Consider the following 23,795-nt stretch of genomic DNA (forward strand, 5'->3'; position numbering starts at 1 on the left):
CCTGAAGCTGATGCAGGTCAGAGGCTAAATATACTATGTGGTGTGACTTTGACCAGAATTGTCATATGTGGTCAGACATGTCCTTGATATTGGGGGCAGTGACTACTTACACACCTTTGCACTTCAGTTCCTTCTATCACTCTTTTGACCAAGGTTGTGCTGAGTGGTCCTGGAGAACCAAACAGGGCAACTGTGAATAGATTTTTGGAGTTCCTCTTGATACCACTTGATAACAGATGTCTGAGAGTGGACTGATTGTACTGATTTCTTTTTTGTCAGTGGGTCATACTTGAGAGTGGTCGATCTGAACCCAATTGAGCATGCCTTTAATATGCTGAAGAGAAAACTGAAGGGGACTAGCCCCCAAAATAAGTATAAGCTAAAGATGGCTGTAATAATACAGGCCTGGCAGAGCATCACCAGATAAGACACCCAGTAAATGGCGACGTCCATGAATCGCAGACTTCAAGCAGTCATTGCATGCAAAGGATATGCAACAAAATACTAAACATGACTACTTTCATTCACATGACATTGTTGTGTCCCAAACATTATGGTGCCCTGAAATGGGGGCACTAAGTACAAACACTGCTGTAGTTTCTACATGTTTATTAAAAACTGACAATGTGCACTTGAACCGCATGTAATTTCCTCTATTACAAATCTCAAATTGTGGAGTACAGAGTACAATAAATAAATGCCTTTTTAAATGGGTCTTTGTCCCAAACATTATGGAGGGCACTGTGTCTATTATAGTACCAATTGCTGGACCCATTCATTAATGCACTGGTTTAAAAGCAAACATCAATATTTTCCCCAAGCATTCAACTGTGCAGCACAGGAATATGGCTTGAATTACTTACTCAACCTGTAATTTTTCTATGATTCTGTTAATATAAATCAGGTTTGTTAGAGACAAGGAACTGCAGATGCTGGAATCTTGAGCAAAACGCAAAGTGCTGAAGGAACTCAGCAGGTCAGGCAGCATCTGGGGAGGGAATGGATATGTAACGTTTTACGTCAGGACCCCTTTTCAGGTCTGTCTATTCCCTCCCCAGATGTTGCTTGACCCACTGGTTCCTCTAGCCCTTTAATTTAAATTTTTTTTTTTTGTACGTTTCTCTTGGGAACAATTATATAACTGAAATCAATTCAACAGATTCCTAAACACACTCCTTCCACAAAAGTCTTTCTAAATTAACTTTATTTAAAGACTTCCACCTCCACTCTCAGGTGAAAGGAAGATAACGAGAACATACCAAGTTGTCAGCTCAAAACATTAACTGTACTATTCTCCAAATGCTGCCTGAATTCACGAGGATTTTTTTCAGAATTATTTTCTAAAATCACCAAAAAAAGTTTGGAATAGCAAATGGATGTACATTCTCTCCATTATTCCAGGAAGACCTAAACATATTTAAAGTAACAAAATAAACCTAATGTGCAAATAATGGCTCCAGCTCAGAGACAATGACAGGTTAATTAACTTATTGTGGCTTACATCTCAAGCACTGCAAAGCTTTCAAAAGGCAAACCAAAATAATTAGACGGGAAAGTCCAGTGACACAAGTAAGGAGAGAGCGAGTCAGGATGTGTGGAAAAGAGGTGTATAAAGAGCAGTAAGTGAAAGGGAAGCACGGTATCCCGTGAGACGTGAGAAAGAAAGCCGCAAGCGGAGGAAGGCCAGAGGGGTAAAGAGGCAGAAAACTCGGTGTGGTGCGATGGGGGCAAGGAAAAGGGGCAGAATATCAGGTGGGAAAACAGAGAATTGGGATGTAGGAAAGGAAGTTAGAGAAAGGAGTAGAACACGAGTGGGGCAACGGAGAGATGAACATATGGGTGCAAAGAACAGGAGTTGGTAAGTAGAATTCTAAGGTGCAGTGGGTGGGTGGAAAGAAACTAAGTTATTGTGGGATTGGTGAAGGGACAAGGAAGTGGGGTGCAGGGTGGCCGAGTGAACAAGAGCGTCCGGTCGGGGCCCTCGTTTCTTGGCAAGTAACCCACACCCCTGCTGTTGAACGGTGGAGCAGCTTCAAAGGAGAGGCCCGCCCGCTGACTCGATGTTGTAATGGGTTCCAGTCGGCTGTCGATGAAGCGCTTCCCCCTCTCACCTGCAGCCGCTGCCTCTCACCGGCGCGGCACGGAAAAAGCGCCACAGGTGGCGAAGCCGCATTCCCAACAAACCGATGCTCTAAAGCGCAATGAGAGCCTTTCAATCCCGTACTATCTTTTTTTTTCCTCCCCTCAGCCTGACTCACCTGACGCGGCCCGTCTCGATCATGAATACGACACTCCGGTGAGCGCCAGCGCCGCCACGGCCGCCATGTTTGTTTGTGACTTTTCACCCGGCCCCGCCCCGCCCCGCCTCGGCGCTGATCTGATTGGCACCCGGCCCCGCCTCGGCGCTGATCTGATTGGCACCCGGGTTGCTCACTGCACTCAGTCACTCTTGGATCTGCCTGAAGTCACAGGGAAACAGCAACAAGTTCATCAAAGTCCCGATATTCGGATACCACAAACCTTGTGACATGATCAGCTGCGTTCGAATAAGGTCAGCATGACATTGAAAGTAATAAGTAGACACAATATACTGCAGGAGTTGCTGTTGGACGAGGTCAGCGGGTCAAGCAGCATCTGCGGAGGGAAATAAATAGTCGATGTTTCCTATCGCTTGGACACAAAAAGCTGGAGTAACTCAGCGGGACAGGCAGCATCTCTGGAGAGAAGGAATGGGTGACGTTTCGGGTCGAGACCCTCCTTCAGTCTGCTAGCTCTTGTCCCACCTCTCTCACCCACTTCTTTATGCTGTGCTGGCTATTTCCCCTCTACTTTTTCCAGTCTTGATTAAGGGACTCAGCCTGAAATATCAGATTCCATTTCCTTTCACATATGCTGCCGAGCCAGCTGAATACCTTTCACCGGCTTTTGTTTTTGCATCAATTTAAAAGTGCCTTTCAACCGGCACAAGTTAGGAGAGTGATGGAATACTCGCCATTTGACAGAATGAATGGAAAGATGGTAATGTGGCACTAGAATTTATATGGTGACATGAGGAAATTTCTGTTCCTCAACGCCTCTACTTCCTCAGAAGATAAAGAAGATTATGTATATCATCAGATCCTCTCTTGAACTTCTACAGGTGTACATGGAGGGCATATTGACTGGTTGCATCACGGCCTGGTTTGACAACTCGAACATCCAGGAATTAAGAAGAATGCAAAAAGTGGTGAACCCAGTGTTGGAATGTTACAAAATTTTGAGATTTAAAAAATCAAGCCTGTAATTTATCCCATCAGATAAAGCATAAAAAGAACTTTAATTTGATACCTAATTCACTTTCATATCTTCAGTATCAAAAAAGTTATGGTCATTTTCATACTCAGAAATTAGCATCTCATTACCTGTTGCTTTTCCATTTCCATTGACTTAACACAAAAGCTGTGATCGAGGACAGTCAAAAGCCCATAACTTTCTTAAAAATTAAGAGAACTGAATGAACATTTCAGATTATAGATTGATGCATTCTGAAACAAATATGAAACATCTTACTTGGATGACCTGAAATTCAAGCATATAATTAGTTAGTTACCTAATTGTAGCTAATTACAAAATTGACCGTTGTGACAGAAATAGTATAAACACCCAGACTGCCTTGAAAATTCAAAAATATGATATTCTCAAGATCAGAACTTTAATATTATTGTATTATATGCTGTAAGTCCGTAACAGATAGGTAAATAAATTACAATTTCTAGCAATAGACCTTAATAGCCTTTATGGAGAAGATCAGTTGCATGTGGCAGGGAATCCAAACCATCACAGACTATAAGACTGCTCCACCACCCTGTGAAGACAACATAAACTTCCTCAATGAACTCAATAAATATTTTGGACGGTTCGAGGCATTCAACAACACACCTGCGAGGAAAGGTATTCCTCACTATGGTGAACAGGCACTCAGTCTTGATACAGTGAATGTCCGGAGGACCCTAAAAGGAGTGAACACACGGAAGGCGGCAGGCCCTGATAACATACCAGGCCGGGTGCTCAGGGAATGTGCTGATCAGCTGGCACATGTCCTTACTGACATCTTCAACACCTCGCTGAACCAGGCTGTTGTCCCATCGTGTTTCAAGACTGCCACCATCATACCAGTGCCAAAAAAACATGTCCGCAATAACATGTCTCAACCATTACCGCCCTGTAGCACTCACTTCCATAATGATGAAGTGCTTCGAGAGTCTGGTCAGGGACCATATTACCTCCAGACTCCCCTCCACACTTGACCCGTTCCAGTTTGCTTACAGGCCAAACCGCTCCACAGAGGACACCATATCCTCTGTATCCTCAGCCGAGCACATCTAGAGGAGAAGAACATACATGTGCGAATGCTGTTCGTGGACTTTAGTTCAGCATTCAATACAATCATCCCTCAGCACTTGGTAAACAAATTGGGTTAATTGGGCCTCAGCACCCCCTTGTGTAACTGGCTACTGGACTTCCTCACTGACAGACCCCAGTCAGTGCGGGTAGGAAACAACACCTCCAACATCATCTCTCTGAGCACCGGCTCCCCTCAAGCCTGTGTCCTGAGTCCACTGCTGTTTACCGTGATGACCCATGACTGTTGTGCCAGGTTTAGTACAAACCACATCATGAAGTACGCAGATGACACAACAGTGGTGGGTCTTACCCAGGACCCGTTCCAGTTTGGACGACAATGAACTGGCTTACAGGGAGGAGGTGAAACAACTGGTGGACTGGTGCAACACGAACAATCTGATCCTGAATGTTGATAAAACAAAGGAGATCATCGTTGACCAGGAGAAACCGGCACATTAATGACATCGATGTGGAGTTGGTCAGTAGCGCTAAGTTCCTGGGGGTGCAGATCAGGAACAGTCTGACCTGGTCACAAAACATCGCATCACTAGTTAAGAGAGCGCAGCAGCGTTTGCACTTTCTGCGCCGGATGAGAAGAACTCACCTCCCCCATCCCGTTCTCCCCCGTCCCTTTCTACAGGGGCACCATAGAGAGCATTTTGACCAGCTGCATCTCTGTATGGTTTGGGGACTGCAAAGCCTCCGACTGGAAGTCCGTGTAGAGAGTGGTGAGATCGGCTGAAAAAATCATCGGGACTTCTCTTCCTTCACTCCGGGACATTGCGTGCAAACGTTGCTTGTCCAAGGCCAACAACATTATAGAAGACCCCACACATCTCCATCATGGACTGTTCACTCTGCTGCCCTCGGGCAAAAGGTATCGCAGTATAAGGAGCAGAACGGGCAGGTTTTGCAACAGCTTCTTCCCCCGAGCCATATAACCATATAACAATTACAGCACGAAAACAGGCCATCTCGGCCATTCTAGTCCGTGCCAAACACTTACTCTCACCTAGTCCCATCTACCTGCACCCAGACCATAACCCTCCATTCCTTTCCCGTCCATATACCTATCAAATTTATTTTTAAATGATAAAATTGAACCTGCCTCCACCACTTCCACTGGAAGCTCATTCCACACAGCTACCACTCTCTGAGTAAAGAAGTTCCCCCTCATGTTACCCCTAAACTTCTGTCCCTTAATTCTCAAATCATGTCCTCTTGTTTGAATCTTCCCTACTCTCAATGGAAAAAGCTTATCCACGTCAACTCTGTCTATCCCTCTCATAATTTTAAAGACCTCTATCAAGTCCCCCCTTAACCTTCTGCGCTCCAAAGAATAAAGACCTATCTTGTTCAACCTTTCTCTGTAACTTAGGTGCTGAAACCCAGGCAACATTCTAGTAAATCTCCTCTGTACTCTCTCTATTTTGTTGACATTTTGAGGCCAGTTCATTGGCTATATTTAAGAGGGAGTTAGATGTGGCCCTTTTGGCTAAAGGGATCAGGGGGTGTGGAGAGAAGGCAGGTACAGGATACTGAGTTGGATGATCAGCCATGATCATATTGAATGGCGGTGCAGGCTCGAAGGGCTGAATGGCCTACTCCTGCACCTATTTTCTATGTTTCTATGACATCTTTCCTATAATTTGGCGATCAAAATTGCACACCATACTCCAGAATTGGCCTCACCAATGCCTTGTACAATTTAAACATTACATCCCAACTTCTATACTCAATGTTCTGATTTATAAAGGCCAGCACACCAAAAGCTTTCTTTACCATCCTATGTACATGAGATTCCACCTTCAGGGAACTATGCACAGTTATTCCTAGATCCCTCTGTTCAACTGCATTCCTCAATTCGCTACCATTTACCATGTACGTCCTATTTTGATTTGTACTGCCAAGATGTAGCACCTCACACTTATCAGCATTAAACTCCATCTGCCATCTTTCAGCCCACTCTTCCAAATGACCTAAATCTCTCTGTAGTCTTTGAAAATCTGCTTCATTATCCACAATACCACCTATCTTAGTATCGTCTGCATACTTACTAATCCAATTTACCACACCATCATCCAGATCATTGATGTATATGACAAACAACAGTGGACCCAACACAGATCCCTGAGGCACCCCACTAATCACCAGCCTCCAACCTGACAAACAGTTATCCACCATTACTTTCTGGAATCTCCCGTTCAGCCACTGTTGAATCCATCTTGCTACTCCACTATTAATACCCAACAATTGAACCTTCTTAACCAACCTTCCATGTGGAACCTTGTCAAAGGCCTTACTCAAGTCCATATAGACAACATCTACTGCTTTACCCTCATCAATTTCCCTAGTAACCTCTTCAAAAAATTCAAGATTAGTCAAACATGACCTTCCAGGCACAAATCCATGTTGACTGTTCCTAATCAGACCCTGTTTATCCAGATGCTTATATATATTATCTCTAAGTATCCTTTCCATTAATTTGCCCACCACTGACGTCAAACTAACAGGTCTATAATTGCTAGGTTTACTCGTAGAACCCTTTTTAAACAATGGAACAACATGCGCAGTACGCCAATCCTCCGGCACCATACCCGTTTCTAATGACATTTGAAATATTTCTGTAATAGCCCCTGCTATTTCTACACGAACTTCCCTCAATGTCCTAGGGAATATCCTGTCAGGACCTGGAGACTTATCCACTTTTATATTTTTCAAAAATGTCATTACTTCCTCTTCTTTGATCCTCATAGTTTCCATAGCTACCCTACTTGTTCAATATCTCCCCCATCTCATTTGACTCTGCATATAGCTGTCCACTCTGACTCTCTAATGGACCAATTTTATCCCTCGTTATCCTTTTCCTATTAATATAACTGTAGTAACCCTTTGGATTTACTTTCACCTTACTTGCCAAAGCAACCTCATATCTTCTTTTAGCTTTTCTAATTTAGAAACATAGAAAATAGGTGCAGGAGTAGGCCATTCGGCCCTTCGAGCCTGCACCGCCATTCAATATGATCATGGCTGATCATCCAACTCAGTATCCTTTGCCTGCCTTCTATTCATACCCCCACAAGGGCCACATCTAACTCCCTCTTAAATATAGCCAATGAACTGGCCTCAACTACCTTCTGTGGCAGAGAGTTCCACAGATTCACCACTCTCTGTGTGAAAAATGTTTTTCTCATCTCGGTCCTAAAGGATTTCCCCTTTATCCTTAAACTGTGACCCCTTGTCCTGGACTTCCACAACATCGGGAACAATCTTCCTGCATCTAGCCTGTCCAACCCCCTGAGAATTTTGTAAGTTTCTATAATATCCCCCCTCAAGTACAAGCCGAGTCTATCCAGTCTAATTTCTTTCTTATTTTTACATTCTTTATACTCCTCAAGCACCTCATTTACTCCATGCTGCCTATAATTATTGTAGATCTCTCTCTTTTTCCGAACCAAGTGTCCAAATTCCCTTGAAACCCATGGCTCTTTCCAATATTTACTCTTTCCTTTCAACCGAACAGGGACATAAAGATTCAGTACTCTTAAAATGTCACCTTTAAATGTCCTCCATTTCTCTACTACATCCTTCCCATAAAACAAAATGTCCCAATTCACTCCTTTTAAATCCATTCGCATCTCCTCAAAGTTAGCCTTTCTCCAATCAAAAATCTCAACCCTTGGTCCAGTTCTTGAGCCATCAGACTCTTGAATTCCATATAATGTACCGGCACTATTGTCTATTTTATCTTTTTATCTATTTTATCTTTATATCCTTTTGTTATTTTATGTTGCACGGTGAGCCAGATGCAACAAAATTTCGTTCAGACTTGCATTTGTTGGTGTATTTTTCAATGACAATAAAGTATTTGATTGATGTCTTTGATCTTTGATTGATATCATAATCAGTAGCATCATCATACTCCTCAGATTGTAACCAATAAGCAACTCTGTACACCTTGTTTTTCTTCATCTTTTCAATTTTGACCTTGTAGACTACAAGTTTTTGCTCTTCAAACAACGCATGACATGCCTTTCTGCCCACTACTTTCCCATTAAGAATGTCCTTTAGATCATCACATTTGGAGTAGTCCAAATTCGGATAATCTCTTGCGAATGCTGTCTAAATCAGTCTTTTTTGCTGGGCATTTGGATTGACAACTTTGCATTTCTTCTTTGAAGATTTCTGTTTAAAATGTAAAGGGAAAAAAACACTGAACAGCACTGAACAGCCATCATCCAAAGCATGCTCACTTCATCAATTACAGTCTGGTTCAGCAGTTTAGACACTCACTCCCGTAATAAATTACAGCGCATAGTTAACAAAGCATCCAAAATCATCAGCACTCCCCTTCCATCAATAGAATCACTCCATCACAAACGGTCCGTGTCAAGGGTGAAGAAAATCATCTCTGATCCCTCCCACCCAGCTCACCACATCTTCCACCTGCTGCCATCAGGAAGGCGCTACAGCTCACTGCCCGCCAACACATCTCGATTTAAAAACAGTTCTTACCCACACGCAATCCGAATTCTGAACACACTATGATAACAGCACATATCCTCCCCATGCATGTACTGTATATTGTATGATGTTGTGTTTTATGTTATGTTTGACGGGAATCAGCCTACCTCGTAACATCCTGTACTGAACCTAAATTCCACCAGCTTGACTGTGTGGTCATTAAATAATCTAATCTAATCTAACAGAAACAAGTTATTATTTGCAGTTTTAGAAAAAAAGGTAGAAATAGACAATAGGTGCAGGAGTAGGCCATTTGGCCCTTCGAGCCAGCACCGCCATTCAATGTGATCATGGCTGATCATCCACAATCAGTACCCCGTTCCTGCCTTCTCCCCATATCGCCTGACTCCGCTATTTTTAAGAGCCCTAACCACATTCCACAAATGATAACGTTAAACGCTAAAACAAATAGAGAGTGGATGTTTCTGGAATGTGATCGATTGGAATGTTGCAGTTGCCATAACTTTAAGCCCATATCGGCAGGCAAGACATGGCCGATTCATATGGGGCCTAAATAACATTTTCGCATCGTAAGATTAAAATAAAGTCACACCAAAAAGCAAAATAATATCTTAAATAAACGACATACCTTTTGTTTTGTCCTGATATTGCGATCCGTGATGTTAAAGGCGGTGAACGCTTTCTTAGTCACGTTTAAGTTTAATACAGCGATGCAATGGTACAGCAATTTTTTTTAAAACCCCAAACGGAAGCGCGAACGATTTTTCTTCTTCAGCTAGCAGCCCGAGGAAATCCCTCTCCGACAACCAATACAAACGTGCATTTTAATCCCACCCCCCCCCCCCCCCCCCAAAGCCTCCGGAATTGCACACACTGGCAGTGGCAGATTTGTAGCGCCATTGATGGCAGGTTTTGTAACAATGCTACCCAGTGCAGCATGGGTTCTGACCTCCCCACCATCGAAGGGATCTACAAGAGTCGCTGCCTCAAAAAAGCAGCCAGCATCATCAGACACCCACACTACCCTGGCCATGTTCTCATTTATCTCCTACCATTGGGAAGAAGTATAGGAGCCTGAAAACTAATGTCCAGGTTCAGAAGCGGCTCCTTTGCTACAACCATCAGGATACTAAACACCACAACCTCCAAATAGGCTCTGAACTATATGGACTTAGGAACATTATTTTTTGACTTTGCACTATTATTGTTTGGTTATTTGTCTGTTTTTTGTACATACTGGACTTTTTGTTGTTGTTTATTGTGGGTTTTACAGTACTAGGTTTACATATCTGTTGTGCTGTTGCAAATAAGAATTTCATTGTTCCCTTTTGGGACATATGACAATAAAACACTCTTGACACTTGCGGTAGAACAAAATAATGAGGGGACATAGAAACGTTGGATAGTAATACACGTTTCGCCAGAAACTGTCAGAAGTTGGAGGTTATAGGGTGAAGGTAAGGGGTAAGAGGTCCAGAGGAAATCCGAGGAGGAATTATTTCATCCAGGAAGTGGGTAGAATCTGGAGCAAAGTTCCTGAGGGGATGGTGGAAGTGGTACTCTCAATATTTATGGAATATCTAGACAATTTCTTGAATTGTTTTGGTTTTGAAGGGTATGAACCAAGCGCTTATAAATTTTATGAGTGTAAATGGCTACTTGATGATTGGCATAGGCGTGGTGACCTGTTTTATTGCTGCATGATCCTAATAATGTCAATGCAAGCAAGTTAACAAAGGAAAGCTAATGCATGTGGACATCTACTCCAAATAAGAGAAAATGTCTTCAAGTGTGGTTTAAACAAAGGAGAAGAAAGTATTGGCAAAACGTATTCCACTCAATTAACCCACAACACTGCGATTACTTTGTTGATATAATATTTTACTGATATTTTTAGATGGGTTCTTAATCACCACAAAACATCTTGAAATTCTCCTGGCCTATTTAGTCAACCTTAAGTAGTGGTGTCTGCATTAATTTATCAAGACTCTGTAATAAACCTGCCATTTTGGGTTGCAATGAGTTTCCAGTACCAGTTACATAATATGTTCAGTCTCTATTAAATTTCTCGAACATTTGGAGGAATATATTCAATATCTCTTTCTTTTGCTCCTTCAGTGACTCTCCATGCAAATCTAAAATAACAAAATTGTCGATACCAATGGATGTCCACAAGATGAACAAATCCAACTTTACCCTTCCTCCATAAAATAACAATTTGTAGATAGAAGATGCTCTGTTAAAAAATTGTGAGTTTAGAAAATGGCTTATTCGCAACAACATCCATTAAATTTACTTTTTTTAAACTAAAGGATCCAAAAGGTGCTTAAAAACCAAAACACAATGAGCAAGTAAGTTCTGATGAAGATATAAAGAGTCAGAAATAAAAGATGGGTTAAATGAGTAGCAAGAAAGGCGAGATGGGGCATATTGACAAAAAGAATGAAAGTACAAATTTCTTAATAAATAGTGAGAACATAGTAAATATAAGTGTTCAAAGGGCCATTAGTGTGTTGGTTTAGGGAAGGCAAAAGTTGCAATGCAGGTACAGCAAATTTATCGGAAAGCAATTGATGTTGGCCATCACTGATTGGGCGCAGGAGTGCAGAATCCAGCTCTATTTGTACAGGGTTCTGGTCAGACTACATCTGGAGAAATATGTGCTTACTGAGGGAATTATATACCTTGTAGGAGGTTATCCAAAGTAGAGAAGTTGTGTTCATTAACCTATATTCACGAGTTCAAAAGAATTGGGAATGATTTCAATGAAACATACAACATTCTGTTGACAAGTTGGAGAATTAAAAGCAATTTCTTCAGACTGAGAAGTCTAAAACAAGGGAGCATAGTTTCAGCGTAAGGTATTAACTATTTTGGTCTTAGTGAAATAGAAATGTTCTTAATCAGAGGAATTCTCTATCTCAAAGGGCTGTAGAGGCTCTGTTGTTCAGTACATTCTAAAGCTAAGAGCAATAGATCTTTGGATATAAAGCCAATTAAGGAATATTAATATTGTGCATTAAAATGCATTTTAGGCATAGGATCAGTCATGATAACAAATGCTGGTGAATATAGATGGGCTATGTAGTGTATTCCAGTTTTTATTCCTTATGTTCTTAAATTCATGTTCAAATTCTCAAAACCAAAGAAGTTCATGTTTGCACATATAAGAAATATCTATTGTTAAGCCATTTAGACCTGGAAAGTCCCAGCATTAATTTCCAACTTTTGCTGTTTTAGCTGATCTCAAACAAGTTAAAAGTAATACTGCTGCCAAAGGCCTTTGTAGTGATCTTTAGTGAGTAAAATTTAGATTTCAATTTCAGTTTAAAATATACGTTTATTTTTTTTTAACTTTTCCATTCATAACTGCCAGTCAGTGATCTCTGCATTTGTGACTCATAGATGAAAGAAGCTTTGACACTGACCCAAAAATGTCTGCCAGTTTTCAGTTTTATGCTTGAAGAATGGCCGCTTACTGTGTGCATTTCAATGTGCCAACATGAAGCACCACCTCAAGGACAGCAACAGAGATAAGGTGATAACATATACAGAAAAAAATTATTGTGTTCCGATCGCAGCCTTAGTTGAAAGATATCTGTCAATGATTACTTTAACATTATGGCAGAAAATAAACAGTAACTGTTAGCATTGGGTTGTACCTTGTGTACTAATGGTACAGCAAGGAACTGCCCAATAGCAAACTGAATAATATTTTCTGTTATGATATCAGTTACAGCAAGACCAACTTAAATGACAGAATTATCAAAGTCTATTTATCTCCTATAGGTAATCTTGTGAATTAATTTTCCATTGAATATTGTTGGAATAAAAAAATGTTTTTTGCCAATTCCCAATATCGTAGATTTTTTAGTTTAGTTTATTACCGAGATATAATAGAAAGCTTTTGTTGCATGCTAACCAATCAGCGGAAAACAATACATGATAACAATCAATCCATCTACAGTGTTTGGATACACAATAAAGAGAATAACTTTTCCTTGATGGGAGAGGGGAGAAGAGAGAGTGGCCAGGGTGTGATTCGTCCTTGATCATGCTGGTGGCCTTGCCGAGGCAGCGTGAGGTATAAATGGAGTCAATAGAGGGGAGATTGTATGTGTGAGGGTCTGGGTTATGCCCACAATTCTCTGCAATGTATTGCGGTCTTGGATGGAACTGTTCCGAAACCAGGCTATGATATCTCTTTTACTTTAAAACTCTCATCTTGTATGTGTGTGTGTATGTGTGTATATGTGTATATGTGTGTCTCTTTATATTTTCACCAAAGCGCTACTCGGTAATGATAAAACTTTAACATATTCCGACTCACATTTTCCCCCTCTAAGCAGTGATCAGTTGGTTGGGTTGCTCCTGGGCCTGGCCAAGCTGGCCATCCGCGAGTCACGGCGCCAGACGGTGGAGGGCTCTACCCGGGCCAGCTGCCTGCCCCTTTTCCGGGGTTACGTCCGTGCCCGGGTGGGATTAGAAATGGAATACGCCCTGTCTGCGGGCACCCTGAGGGAGTTCCGGGACTGCTGGGCTCCGCAGGGTGTTGAATGTATCCTCAATAAGGATTGTATCATAGTTGTATAGTAGTTTATTATGGATACATGTTTGTATTGTATTATGGTGGTGGGTTCTGGCTTGTTTTATTGTAATGTAAATATTATTTTTAATTATTGAATACATTTTTTGATTAAATTTAAAAAAAGAAAAAAAAAGCAGTGATCAGCTTCACTTAAGATTTGATGCGATATTTCCCGACTTGTTGGTGATTAAAGTTTTTTTAAAAGAACTGCCTTTTAAGCTTCGACTGATGACGTCACAATGAGGTGGGCGGACACGATGGCTCGGGTGACACAGCGCCCGTTTCACACACAGAATATTCCACGAGCTTCGAGTCAGGCGGAGGGCCGCGTTTAAATTAACATTCCACTTTTTCCGATCTGGACTTCTACGCACGATGCCCCGGCTGGGGTTTTATGTAGCCATCAAGAAGGCATCAAGACCGCGCGGTGAAGGAGACATTGAGACCGCAGCGGTGAGGCCGAGGCGGCAGTGAAGCATATCGACGGTGGGCCTCGGGGCGGCGGTGGGGTCCAGGCCGGTCGGTTGGCCCGGCGGCAGTTGAGCTGAGTTGCTGCTTCTTCTCTGCGCTATTTGTGGCCCCAGGCCTACAGGCATCACGGAGAAGAAGCGGCACCCTCAGTTCAAAAAGGCAGCCAACAACCCTCCCGGATTATTCACATCACATCCCATGCCCCCTCAACCATGATCATATCGAATGGCGGTGCAGGCTCGAAGGGCCGAATGGCCTACTCCTGCACCTATTTTCGATGTTTCTATTCCAATTGGACTCGGGAGGCAGTACAGTGCAAGGATGGCACTATCGGTGGTGGTGGGGTTATAAATCAGCAAGTGCTGTGGGGAAATATCCATAATACATCTGGAGTTGACAACTTCAATTCCAATTATCTATTCAAATTAACAACTATTGTGTTTTCAGTTTTAAAATAATGAAACTGGATGAAAAATTAATATCACTCCTTTCTTAATTTTGATTGGAATTGAACAAGGTAACGAAAGGGTGTTTTGGATGTGACAATTGGCAGCTCTCGCTTGACCAGGTGTAGATGTTAATGGGAATCGGCAAAGTAAAATTAGACGTATTACCCCTTGTCTGGGAATGTGTTGAAGGGTGAATGGTAAATGTAAACATTAAATAGTTGAAGTGATTCTATGATTGACCCCGGGGGGCACCTGTGTCCAGGGTGAGCGCAGATGCCACGCCCCCCCCCCCCCCCCCCCCCCCCTCCCCACCACGTTGGGGGACAGGGCCCAGCGGTTCCCACTTGCCCAATATCTCTAAATCTCTTCTTGCCTCCCATGGGGGCTATGGGTGAGTGGTGTAATATTGCGTTGGGGGACCAGGACTCCCATGTGATAGGGACCCAATGGGTCCCAGTTGGTCTAGTATCCCCATAAAATGCTTTGTATGGCACATTTGTAGATGTTGGTGAGTGGTTGGGGACAAGCTGTATTTCCTAAGCCTTCTATGGAAGTAGAGGTGTTGGTGTGCTGATAGACCTGATACTGTTGTTTAAATGTTGATGGTCCACTTCACATGGCAATGGAGTGGAACTACTGTGGAAATTGTGCCACAACATTTGGATGGCACAGTGACGTAGCTGGTAGCAGTTGCAGCTTCATAGCACTAGAGACCCGGATCCAATCCTGACCTCGGGTGCTATCTGTATGGTGTTTGCACATCCTCCTGTATGAAATTTGCACATAATCGCCACAACAGGTCAACAGAGGATGCAATCTCACTGGCTCTGCTCTGGACCAGTTGGACAATAAAAACATATACGTCAGGCTATTGTTTATAGACTACAGTTCGGTGGTCAATGCCATCATCCCCTCCAAGCTGGTTACGCAAGGAGTGGTGCGGAGCTGTCCAAACACAAAAACGAGTGAGTTAATCATCTTTTTTTGGAATTCGGAGGTGGCACAGTGGTACATTTAAACATCCTTGTGTATTTCTGCAACATTGCAGAGACTTGTTTTAAAGTTTCTGCGTGTTTTGGGGCTGCGAGCAGTTTTATAAGCAAACTGCGTAGCTCCCACTACTGCGGCTGGCAACCTGCCAGGAAACTGTGGCGCATCAAAAGGGGGAGAAAATCTTTCTGGACTTTTACACCTCCGTCCAGAACAAACCCCCCCCCCCTTACTGCATCGGGCCGGTCTGGCTTTCGTGCGGTGTGGAAAGTTTTCTGCACATGAACTGTCTTAACCTCCTTCTGCGGCCTTGGAACCTGAAGCTGATGATGGGTGAGATTTCACCATCTTCTGGACATTGGAGCGCCCAAAGTGCCATGCCTGTAAGGAAATGGGTCATATTTGGAAGAAATGCCCCAAATCCTGGGCGGAGGCCTCTGCCTCCGGTGCCACTAACCCGCCCCCCTCCCGGCTCCAACCCCTCCTGTAGTTGTGTCAGGGGAACCTGGGGGTGTGCAGAGCACGGGTGGGGGTGGGGTGGGTCAAAAGAAGTGGGGCAAGGTGGCAAAGAAGATGAAACACGGGGAACTAAACCCCCGGAGACAAGAACGTTCCACCCATCCCGTCAGTAGGGAGTGTAAGTTATTTGGGCAAATCCTCCAAAATTATGGAAGAAATTGAATAAGCACATGGATATCTTAAAAGACAAATTTGCTGGCTGCAACGGAAAAAACCCCCCCAATCCACATCAAGAATCAAACCCGTCTGGCCTGTGGACTTGGACATCACACAACGGTGTGAACAGGAAAGGCTGAGACGGAGATAACGAGATTCTCTTGGATACACAAAGGGAGGAACCAAGCCTCAGCAGACGGTGGTAAACAGGCCAGCACAAGCACAATCACCATCGGGGATGATAACGATCAGGCTGAGGGATCATGACATCAGCAAACCCCTTATCATCGGAAGCCTATTGTTCATGCCAGATCGAAACTGGGAAACATCAAAAGAACCCCTTTTATCCAGAGGACCACCTGGGGGTTTCAAAGGAAGCTCAGGTATAAAAGTCGAAGTTAAGCCAGAACTCTCTCTCTCTTCCTGCTCTTCCTGCTCTGCTGGACGGCTCGTGAGCCCAACCGATCGACCTAGCTGTAAGTATCCCGGTGACCTGGTGAAGTTCCCGAAATAGGATAGTCGAGAGAAGAAAGGGAAAGGGGGAGTGTACTTGCAAGTAAAATTGTGTAAAGTAAGTTTTACGACGTGCCCGATAGTCTTTTGTCCATAGTCTTAGTTTAAAGCATAAGTTTAGCCACAATTGTGTAGTGTTGGTGAGATTCGATTTCTCATTGTTTAATAAAGCCTGTAAATTTTAGACTTGCTTTGAGTCCATCTTGGTTTCTGTTTTCTCTCATCGGCACACTCTGGTCAATTCAACCTTTTTATCATATCCCACCATAATTCCGAGGTCTAGAACCTAGGGGAATCCTTTTTGTGGAGTAAAGGGAAACGCAAAACCCCTACAGAATGGCGACCATGGCAGGACCTCGGTGGTTTGGGATATGTGATTTGTCAGAGGGGGTGAGAGAACGTAGCAAGATGGAGGAGAGAATCTCCTCTTATCTGTTTAAAAAGATCAATCTCACCAAACAATGGGTGATAGCACTGTTGAGAGCTGAGCAGCCCGCAGAAGCAGCAGCTCAATGGACGGAAAGCAAAGCGTATAGTAAAGGGCAGGAAAAGGCAGTTTGGCTAGCGTGCTTATCACAGCAGGTGGCCAATATGCAGAGACAGATAGATAGACTGGAAGAGCAACTGAGAGAAGCTAGGGCCAGCGCTGAAGAAAGCGCTAGAGAAGGGGAAGGGCTATCTGAGGAATGCAGTAAAGCCAGGCAGTGTATCTTGCAGGCGAGGGAGTCCCACAGAAATGCCCAGGAATTCCTCCAATGCCAGGTGGTAGAGGCAAAGGAGAGGGAATGGAACGCCCAGGAACTCCTGGCTCAGAGTACACAGAAGTGCAGGGAGCTGGAGGGAAAGTTCCAGGATATACAAGCAGCATACAGGGTGGCCCGTAGCGAGCTAGGCAATAGCGATCACGGGCCTTGCCAGGCGAGGATAGCGCAGCTGGAGGAGACTCTGTCCAAGACTAGGGGACGGGTTCACCTGGTAGGACCAGGGGGGTCCCCTGGGGGCAGCGGGCTTCCCTCAGCAGATGATTCCCCAGGGGCAAAGGGGAATAGACCGCCTCCTGAGGCGCCGGGGATAGGTCCGGGTCGGCAGGTGGGGTTCGGGTTGTCTGGGGAGGGACAGGCCCAAGGAGGGGCGGGAGAGCACCCTCAGTTAGCGGCTTCCGCGCCATGTGTAGCACATCACGAGGTGGTGGGGTTACCGATCATGGTGGGAGAGCCAGGGGTAAAGGGGCAACAGCCCAGAGTAGGGCAGATGTGCCCGGCACGGCAAAGGAAATATGGTCCCCCGGTAGGGCAGGCAGATAGGGGGCCCATAGAGAGTGATATCATCATTCCCCATGGGGCACATGTGCTGAGGGGGATGGTGGCTCAGGTTCCCAGGTTAACCAGGGCAGGAGACCCGTCATTGCATTTTATGGAGGTGCAGCAGGCAGCCGACATAAACGATTGCGATGAGGTAGAACGGGTAAAGCTGCTACTGATGACCCTAGATTCATACCTATGCAAGGCAGTGACCTCCAGGGAAGGGGGAAGACCTGAAACATGGGTAGCGGCACAGACAGCGGTTCTGGAGGCCATGGGGTTGAATCAGGGTAGTCCTTTCACCAGGGTGGGGGAGACGGAGCAGCAGGTAGCTGAGTCCCCGGACATGTTCGCAGACAGGCTGTGGGCAGTGTATGAGGGAGCGTGTGGGATGCCTTTAGATAGGCAGAATTTAGATGGGAGAACAGCTCACTGGCTGAAGACTCTGGTGGCGAATTGCCTCCCGCGAGTTAGGGCAAGGGCCGAGCACTGGTTCGACCCAGCTGACCCAAACCTTAACGAGGCGGAGGTGATCAGGAAGCTCACCCTTGCATACCGCAATGGAGAGAGAAGTGAGGAGAAGCCCTTTAAGGGCAAGGTGCACGAAATAGTACCGGCACCCCCCAAAAGGAGGCAGTGGAAACAGGAAGGCAGCCAGACCTCTTCCGAGATGAGGCTGGTGTGCTATGGGTGTGGGAAGCCCGGGCACTACAAGAGGGAGTGCAGAAACCCAAGTAGAGCAGTGGGGGATAGGACCCCGGTAACGGCCAACCCAGCCCCGGAGGTAACAATAGATGTAAGAGATCTAATTACCTATTTGCAGTCAAAGGCGGGAGGGTCCGGACAGGTAGCCATGGCAACAGGCCAGGGCGCGCCCGTATCCGCACCCCCGGCACCTTTATGACTGCCAGCGAAGCAGCCCACATTCCTATGCCCGTTAGAGTATGGCCCATGTGGGAGACCCTGGGTCAAGATGGAGGTCCAGGATGTGGTCGGGAGTTGTCTGCTGGACATTGGTGCTTCCAGTAGCATTGTCCACACGGAAAACCCCCGTACATCCCCTCTATCTAGTAGGGTGCCCTATAGTCCACGAGGAAAGGGAAATCAGAGGGCGGATGGCTTGGCCAGGGAAGGAGCCAGGAGTGGGAAAGCATGGGATCCCCATGAGGAAGGACAGGTAGCTGCAGCCAGGGAGCAGCCTCGAGAAAAGGAGTCCACGGTCCAGGCACAAGACCCCATTTTAAAGGCTGCCTCAGCAGCCATTTGCAGGCAGGAGATGATAGAGGGACCGTATGGGGGTAAAGATCAAGAACAGACCCGGGTTGATGTGGAAACCATAGGGAAGCCAGGCGAGTCCACAGGTAGTCAGTCTGAAGTAGCCGGCTGTGTTCCAGGGCAAGGACTGGAAGCAGCGGAGAAGGAGGCTGACTCCAGCCCTCCGCAGGCACGTACCGTAGACTGCCTAAGAGAGGCAGAACTAGCAGAAGCAGAGGAGATGGAGGTATCACCTCTGGTGTGGGAACCCCCGGTCAGACGTAGGAGTGACAGGGTCCCTAAACCCCCAGTAAGGTGGTCCCCATCCCTAATTAAACCTAGGGCTAGGGCCGGCCACAGGAGGGCCGGGAAGGAGAGTGGCCGAAACAGGGCACTACGGAGTATGGCTGGAGGGAGCCCAGTCTCCACAGGGAACGTAGGGGTAACTCAAAACCCCGTAGTGCAAAGGGAGGTGAGGGGCAGTCAGGCCCCTCGACAGGAGGAGTTCTGGCCTGCACGGGAGGGCCCACCAGAGGGGTGGCCCCAGCGTGACGGGGACCAGTTATGAGTTGGCCACCCGGAGACGGGTGGCGTTGTATATAGCATTGGTTTGTGTGTAAGTAGTTGTAGTGTTTGGTAATTAGATATAGGGTTTTGTATAGCTACAGGGGAGTACAGGGACAGACAGTACGGGATCAAAGGGATGTGCTGTGGAAAAGTAGACCACAACAGACAAAATCAAAATCAAAATCCCAAATGCCATTTTAGGCGGATAGCTCTGTGGAGGCAAGGAGGTGTTTTGCTTTGTTTTCCAGATAAGTAGCCCTGCCGTATGGATGATGGCAATGATGTGCCTCCGGATGAGCGTGGCGCGTCGCGGGGTCACGGAGGAGTCCATCGGATTTGACTGAAGTGTGGTTACCCGCATGGTGCCCCCGCGAGACGGAATTAAAAGTCATGTTCCAGAAATTCCACAACCTGGATTTTGGGGACATAGACATAGAAGAGATGTACCGCGGGGGAGGGGATTTCACTTTGGGGTCCGGTAGGCAAAGACGAGGGGTGGTTAATGACGGGTTTACAGCATTTAACACGGGGACGTCTATTATTAATAGCATGGACAACGTAGAACTGGCCTTGCAGATCAATCAGTTAAAGGGCCAGTTAAGAAAGGTTCTGGGGGAGGAAAATGCGGTGGTAGGATCGGGACTGCACGAAGAGGTGGCAATGACTCTACATCTAAAAGAAATCATAGTACAATTGGAGACACATGCAAAAACGATAAACGCTTTGATTAAAGAGGACCGGAATGCGTCCGATCAGGCTGCACAGAATGAGGTGTGTGGGCTGTATGGTGCGTGGTTGTTGGGGGAGGGGAGGAGCAACCTGGAAGACCTGAGGCAAGGTCGGGTCCCCTCCTGGATAAGCAACCAGCACCTAGCAGCGCTACACCCTTATAACAGCACTTTGAGTCCTTGTCAGCTTCGTGTGGCCTCCGAGGCCTACCCGGTACCGGTGGATTGCGGAAAATCCAATCACACCATAATGGGAGTGGTCGTACGAATCCCGGTGATGGGAACCTCGGCACGACCAGCTCTTCTGTACCGAGTGGAGAACGTGGGAGTTGTTCGTGGGGGGGTGCATATTCGCTACGGGAAGGTCCCGCCCTATGTCATAGTGAGGGAGCAAGCTGTGACAGGCATTGACCTTTTGGGTTGTCGGAGCCGGGGAGCACAGGTAATCCTGTGTCCCCAGCACATGGGCGCTGAGGCTAGGCCTCAGTGTGGGTTCAGGACTGTTGGGGCACAGCCTATAAACTGCACCATGGAGGCGATGGCGGCAGACCATGTCCCTCCACAGGTGGCGTATATAGGCAGTGGGACGTACTGTGTCACCACAAGTGCCCAGCGGTATCAGCACGGATCACAGCTGTGGTGCCCGATACCGCACAGCAGCTTCTGCTTTAAACCCAGGGCAGAAGTCCATGTGGCACAGCAGCGAATATTACCCATCCCGGAACCTTCTTCGGTTCACCTCTCGGTACGAGAAAATGTAACTGACTTATTTAATTATGTTGCCCATTTTGGGTATGATATTCCCCCAGTGAACGAAAAATTAAAAGAGTTGCTGGTGGCGGTCGAGTTGTCGCACAAACACTTCTTCTCCCTGGAACAAAAGACTCTGGATATCGCCAGGGAGATCGAAGAGATCAAGTCTCCAAGTTGGTGGGACCTGGAGTCCTGGATCATAGTACAGGTGCACAACCTTTTATCCGAAAGCCTTGGGACCAGACACTTTTCGTAATTCAGAATTTGTCGGTCTTCGGAATGGAATTTTTTTAGCGTAGATTTTAATGGCTGGCTCAGTGGTAGAGTGCTCGGCTCATATCCGCAAGGTCGCGAGTTTGCGCCTTGATCGCGGCGGTAAACTCGGTCGCGAGTTTGAGTCTTCAATGTAGTTTTTTCTTGCAGAATAAATGTTTGTATGAAATGCAGTGCAGGTGAGGTGTACTGACTGTGTGGGCAGAACTTTGGAAGTGATTGCCCACCAGTCTAAAAAGCCGCTGTGTCTCCCTGTCCCTGGGATAGCAGGGGGCGATCAAACAGCACAATACCCCCCTCCCCCTCCAGAGGAATCCGCTCCCCGATGGGCCGCTACGGCGACAAGTGGCAGTTTGCCCACAGCCCGAGCTGCGCCCCCTCATCCGCCACCCCAAGAACAAGACGTACCTTGCACACCATCAGCTTCTGCCCCTACGTGTTCCTCTGGAGTTGGAGCGGGGCTGGGCTGGAGTTGCTGCTGGCTGTGGGTCTCTGGGATCTCCGTGCTTGCAGTGGGCCTGGGGGTCGGTGTCCCATTGGTCCTGACGTCTCCGGCCACCCCCCTGGACTGGAGCTGAGACTGGGAACTGTACCGCCCTTGCCCCCTCCCTCTGCAACAGCAAACAACCCCACTCTCCTGCAAGGGCGGCACAGTTCCCGGAGGATGGCAGGTGGCCGGAGACGTCAAGACCAACAGGAACCCGCTCCCCGATGGGCCCCTACGACGCCCCGAGCTGCGCATCGTCATCCGCAACCCAGGTTCCTCTGTAGTTGGAGCTGGGCTGGGCTGCTGTTGGCTGTGGGTCTCTGGGATCTCCGTGCTTGCAGTGGGCCTGGGGGTCGGTGTCCCGTTGGTCCTGACGTCTCCGGTGACTGTCACTGACCTGCTGCAATCACCGACGTGAAGACAGTGCAAAGCCCCCGCGCCGGTGCAATGGGCGGGGAGCTGGAGAGGGGAGGGAAGGGGTCACACACATGGCCGGGAAGCAGAGGGGTGTAGGTGGGGTGAAACTGAAGCGAGCGACAATCTGCTGCTGCCTGCCCGCTGAGTTAAAAAGTTCCCACGCAAGACTCACGAAACACTGTGTATCGTGAGTCTACCGTGGGAACTTTTTAACTCAGCGGGCAGGCAGCAGCATATTGTCAATTATTAACCCTCCCGCGCAATATACCCTCATCTTCTCTTTTATGAATGGGGATTTAGTTCCCCTTTCTTCAAGGACCGACCGGAGGTTCCGCTGTCACCTCTGTGGGCCGCCCTCGGTGAACGTTTTCAAGGACCTTTCTTCAAGGACCGAAAAAATGGCCGCTATTCGGAGGTTTTCGTTATTTGGATCTTCGGATAAAAGGTTGTGCACCTGTACCAGCATGGGTCCGCATCGTGTCCCATGTTCTGATCATCTGCCAGATGATAATTGTGGTGTATTTGCTATGCATTAATTGCAAATTTAAAATGCGGAGGAGGATGGCCAAATTACAACAGCTGGTAAATCGAGCCGCCCGACGTCACCATAACGACACCCCATCACTGTAAAATGTCTGTACTCTAGTGCAATAGCTTTTGTACATAAGTTGTAATCCCTGCATTTTCAGGGAATGGTCGTGAGGGTACTGTATGGTTTGTGGGATTGATGTAAAGTAAAATGTGTATAGTGTAAGTTAATGTGCTTCGAGGGCCTAGTTTAGCGATTAAGGGGGCTTTCGGGGTACATAATTTCACCTTCTCACCAGGAGTGTTTACAGCTCTTGAGGCTGGAGGATTGCCCACTAACTTTGTCAATCGACACGGTCCGTGCGAGCCTGGACGTGTCGTAGGGGCATGTAAGTTATTTGGGCAAATCCTCCAAAATTATGGAAGAAATTGAATAAGCACATGGATATCTTAAAAGACAAATTTGCTGGCTGCAACGGAAAAAACCCCCCCAATCCACATCAAGAATCAAACCCGTCTGGCCTGTGGACTTGGACATCACACAACGGTGTGAACAGGAAAGGCTGAGACGGAGATAACGAGATTCTCTTGGATACACAAAGGGAGGAACCAAGCCTCAGCAGACGGTGGTAAACAGGCCAGCACAAGCACAATCACCATCGGGGATGATAACGATCAGGCTGAGGGATCATGACATCAGCAAACCCCTTATCATCGGAAGCCTATTGTTCATGCCAGATCGAAACTGGGAAACATCAAAAGAACCCCTTTTATCCAGAGGACCACCTGGGGGTTTCAAAGGAAGCTCAGGTATAAAAGTCGAAGTTAAGTCAGAACTCTCTCTCTCTTCCTGCTCTTCCTGCTCTGCTGGACGGCTCGTGAGCCCAACCGATCGACCTAGCTGTAAGTATCCCGGTGACCTGGTGAAGTTCC

The 23,795-nt window shown here is 46.3% G+C and overlaps 1 protein-coding gene and 1 long non-coding RNA gene across 2 annotated transcripts in view; one reads left to right on the plus strand and one right to left on the minus strand.

Annotated features, from left to right (window-relative positions):
• dennd4c (DENN domain containing 4C) overlaps positions 1–2,347 on the minus strand; it is a 135,272-nt gene extending 132,925 nt beyond the window's left edge. Inside the window, exon 1 of the mRNA XM_033017846.1 lies at positions 2,259–2,347. The gene's annotated coding sequence lies outside the window, so the exon portion shown is untranslated. The remainder of the gene's footprint in view (positions 1–2,258) is intronic.
• LOC116971046 lies at positions 454–23,080 on the plus strand. The gene is made up of 3 exons (XR_004411386.1): positions 454–606; positions 14,566–14,573; positions 23,070–23,080. It is a non-coding gene; the product is annotated as an uncharacterized LOC116971046 (long non-coding RNA).
• The last annotated feature ends 715 nt before the right edge of the window (positions 23,081–23,795 follow it).

Source organism: Amblyraja radiata, chromosome 3 (assembly GCF_010909765.2).
Source record: "Amblyraja radiata isolate CabotCenter1 chromosome 3, sAmbRad1.1.pri, whole genome shotgun sequence".
In the NCBI taxonomy this organism is placed as follows: domain Eukaryota; kingdom Metazoa; phylum Chordata; class Chondrichthyes; order Rajiformes; family Rajidae; genus Amblyraja; species Amblyraja radiata.